Consider the following 4,763-nt stretch of genomic DNA (forward strand, 5'->3'; position numbering starts at 1 on the left):
AATTTAGCACCTATTGCCTCCCTCTCCCATCCCCCTTCCCAATTTCCTGCCTTGTGATTTCGGTTTACCTTGGGCATTACCTTACACTTTGGGATGTGAAATTTCCTGCTATGGGCATCACTTGAATTTACACATAGGCTGACAAGGGGAGATGAGAAGTGTGGAAGCTGTGTGAAAGGTATATTGTTTGCATAAAGCTTCCAGAAATGACAGGAGAGCACTGAGCTGGATGGCAGGAACAGCTCTGCAGCCTGAGCCCACCATACTGGGCCAGGTTTGGGAAGGAGATGGGTATGGTACTGGTGCAACTTGCCCATCTCTCCTTGGGCAAGCTGCTATAGGAGTAGGAGAAACTCCTGTGCAAGCTAAGCCAGACAGAAAGAAGTATTGTAGTGTCTATTTTAGGATTTTGTGCTGCTGCTCCTTACCATCCTGTCCAAATACATCCCTTTAATGGATGTTTCTCGAGAGGAAGCACATACATTCTCCTGTGAGAGGGTGCCTATGCCCATAAGCCTGTTTTCCCAACACTATAAATTGGTCCTGTAAAAGATGTTACTTCTCCCTGCCTCTCCTTAATAACTAGGTGCTGTGGCTATAACAATACTTTGTTGCCATCATATTTTTCACCAGGACTCCAGTCCCCCTTCTTTTTTCCTCCTGTGTGCTAAACAGCTCTCAGCAAAAACAGGCAGTTCAGCACCCCAGCATTCCAGCATTCCAGCATCCCAACATCCCAGCCTTGGTGGTGTGTGGTTATGAACAGACAAGTCTGGTGAGGTTGCTTTGGGAGGAGATGGGATACTGCGTGCAGAGGGGAGGGCAGTGGCAATAGGGCCACATGAGAATTTGGGAGGTGGGTGGGGGTAGTGTGCATACATACTGTGAAGGCCTCAGCAGCTCTCCTGGGACCAGACTCTGGCTCTGCGGTCACATGAGTAAAACCACTGTATTTTCAGACTTGCTCTCCTGGGATGATCACTCTGATGATCACAGTGCCCCATGGGAAGCCCAGCCCTGAGACAGTAGCTGCAGTGCAGGCTATGGGCTCAAGCTCAGGGACTCAGCACTCCTTTTGTGTGAGGAGCACCTTCTGCCCTCATCAAATGAAGGCATTAAGCACCCTCCCAGTGGATGATGCTGCCCCATGCCAAACAAGGCAAATCTCGGGGTGAGACAGAGTAGTGAGGGTGCTCAGCTGGCACTGGGGCAGCCCATCTCCCTCCCGTTCCATCCCAGCCCTAGCACACCCTTGGCAGAGTTCTGGGGCCCAATGGCCCTTGCAACTCAGAAGGTTTTTTTTATTTAAAACCAGTAAATCCCCAACTCTCCCCAAAAGTGACCAAGTGGGGAAGTGCTAATGTGCACCCAGTTCCCCCACACCAGTGCCACTGGGACCAGTAGCAAAGTTAGGTCCTCTGCATGACAGTCATGTGGCATCTGCTGGGTTTTCACGTGGCTGCGACTTGGGGCTGCTCCTTTTCCTGACATGCATGGGGTATGCAGCAGTGTAAATTGCATCTGGAAGTTCACGGTCCCAAATTTATTTTCCCCAAGGACCTCAGAGCCCTTTCACCAACCACTAAAGACATGGTGTGTGCTCCCTCAGAAATAAATGTATTCCTTAGGTGCACAGTGTGGAAGCAGAGTGCAGTGTGGTTGCTGATGATCTGCACAAATCCAAAATTAAGATGATAAAGGTTTCAAATAAACCCTTTGAAGTTTCTCTTACAGTTGAAACCACAAGGTATCCTTTGGTCACTGGGTAAAACCTTGGGAGGGGTTTTAGCTGTGGTTCACCTCTTCTTCTGTACCTTGTATGCACGGCTGGGTGCCTTGGCAGGGCTGTATGTTAGAGGGGATTCACACATCTGGGGTCAATTACACCTTTGTACATAGAAATGGGACTTAAACATGCTGGTTCTCTTCAGTCTTCCTTGCATGAAAGAAAAGGGGACCATCTAAAAGCCAAAATAGCTTGTCAGTTCACATCTCACACATCCTGGCCAACAAGTTGAGTAACACCAAACAGCTGCAATATCATCTCTCTCACTTGAACCTAGATATTTTTTTTACATACCATAACTTTGCTGTATGTCCATTCCCTCTCAGCTGACCTGTGACCCCCCTGCTTGCAATCCTACAGTAAGCTGCTGTCAAGAGCAGCCTCCTTGCCTTATTCTTTGACAACAAAGCATGGCCAAGTATTTGCACGAGGGCAGTTTTATTGAGCAGGTTTTCTGACCGTGCGTATGTAAGGGACCTTAAAGAAATGTTTGTCTCAACATTGCCTGGCTTTGACTGCTTGTTGTGTGGCAAAGGCCTGGTTGATTGCCTCAAATCTTGCTGAGCCACAGGATGCCTCCGGCCATGGAAATCCTCTAACTGCCGAGAAAACGAGGCACCGTTGTCCACCACTGAAGTCCTCCAGCTAACAGATATGGACTGACATCCCCTCCACATCCCCTCTGGCCACATGAGGTGCCTGTGCTGGGAATTGCTATGTACTCACCCCACAACTCCAGGAGAGCTGACCAACCAGTGCCCTGGCAGAGCCCTATAAAAAGGGACCAGAGTGTGTGTGCACACTATGGATCATCAGAACACTGCTGGACCTATGGTGGTGACTCTCCCTGCTTAGGCATCTCAAGTCTTGCTTACTTCCCCCTTTCTTGTTTCTAACTTTCCTGTCACCCTTTCTCTCCCCTTGTGTGACCAGAAATGAAGTCTCACCCCTAACAGTATTTTGACCTCGTTTGTGTCTTAATTCACATTGGGGGAATCAATCGAACACTCCTGAGTCTTATCAGACCGGGACAGCATATAATCTTGTAATCTTCCTGACAAACTGATGCTTGGAAAACCCCTCTCTTTTTAACTAGCTCAAGTATTAACCATCATTGCTTTCAGGCTTATTAATATTTTGGTGTACAGTAGCAACACTGGGAAAACTCCAGGAAGTTGTGTGTATTAATGCTTCTTTGCCTGTCAGGGAATTTAAGTCTTAGGTGTGGGAAGTGGGTGATTTAAATAATTCCCATAGATTCTTCAAGTTCCCTTGTCACATGCATGAGGACAGGAAAAATCACACGTACAAGTATGATTAACTAATGAGCTGTCTAATGAAGGGTTTGCATCTACAGGCATTAACCATCTCCTGTCAAACAGACCATGGAGAAGAAAGGCATAATCCCATGTCAAAGTTCTGTACTGTGTCATGCTGTATGTGATGACAGCAGCCCATCACACCCAGGATGTGAGAGTTGCTCCCAACATCACATCAGCATTCGAGGTATTTGTCCACCAGCAAAACTTAAGGGTTCTGAGTAAAGCAGACCTGTTGGTAGGAAGCTGGTGAATTACAGGAGCAAACTTTTAAAAATCACTTTATATTCTGATAGAAAGCAGCTTATTTGACAAACCTCAATGAAATCTTTTAATTCAGCAACCTTGAGCAGGAGGTCGCCGGTCACAAAAAGAAACCCAAAATGAATAGCCCATAGAATGAGGAGAAATTTAACAAGAAAAGAAAGTCACGATTTTTCATAGTCACATGTATTAAAGAGAGCCTTTTGAAAAGATGCTCTGACAACACACCTTTCCAATCTGTAAGGGTCAAACATGTGTAAGGCCAGGCTCTGCCTCTGGAGCAGGGCTCACTGGCTGAAGGCACTGCCCACAGCAAATGAGGGCTACAGGGTCAGGGAATCAATGCATTGGGCAGCTCTGCTTCCTAACAGTGCAGGTAAATCCAAAACTTTCCATGGAAGCAGGAGAAACACTATCTGCAAATTGCTCAAAACCTGTGCATCAGTCAACAATGCTTTTGGGGGATGTGAAATGCCACCTGTTGCTGCTGGATGCAGGTAACTGCATCAGGCAGTGACTAGTTCCCCCTGACTTGCTGCAAGCAATTAAAAACATCTCCTGGGGCTTCAGCCTTTCTGCCCTTTGGGTTGGGACCAAGTTATTTATCCATGCATGACATTCCTCAACCTTAACACGTCTCTCTGTTTTTCTCCTGGAGTCAAGGGAGAGTGTTGAAATGAAGATGTGCTCCTGGAGCTCAGAGAGGATCAGTGGCATTGCTGGTGGCTGACTCCTCACCAGGCTGTTGGGAGGGATGTAGATACAGTCCTGAAAATTTTGGTCCACCTGCTTTCTGAAGTGTAGTGCATATGTATTTGTCATTTCCAGATCACAGACTCTATTAGGTTGGAAAAGGTCTCTGAGATCATTGAGCCCATTCCAACGCGTGGCAACCATTTCAGTGAAGAAATTCTCCCTAATGTCCAGCATGAGCCTCCCCTGGCACAGCTTGAGGCTATGTCCCCTTGTCCTGTCACTAGCTGCCTGGAAGAAGAGGATAACCCTACCTGGCTACAACCTCTGTTTTTTCAGATAGTTGTAGAGAGTGATAAAGTCATTCCTGAGCCTCCTCTTCTCCAGCCCAGATCCCTCAGCTGCTCCTCTTAGGGCTTATCCTCTAGACCCTTCAACCAGCTCCACTGCCCTTCTTTGGACACGTTCCAGGACCTCAGTGTCTTTCTTGTAGTGAGGGACCCAGAACTGGACCCAGTACTTGAGGTGTGGCTTCACCAGTGCCGAATACAGAGAGACAAGCACTTCCACAGTCCTGCTGGCTGCACTATTTCTGATGCAAGCCATGATGCCATTGGCCTGGTTGGCCGCCTGGGCACAGGGTCCTTGGCATGTCAGGTGGGATTCTGACTGTGGATGTAGATTGTGGCTTTCCATCTCTT

This window comes from Acanthisitta chloris, unplaced genomic scaffold (assembly GCF_000695815.1).
Source record: "Acanthisitta chloris isolate BGI_N310 unplaced genomic scaffold, ASM69581v1 scaffold14454, whole genome shotgun sequence".
Classification (NCBI taxonomy): domain Eukaryota; kingdom Metazoa; phylum Chordata; class Aves; order Passeriformes; family Acanthisittidae; genus Acanthisitta; species Acanthisitta chloris.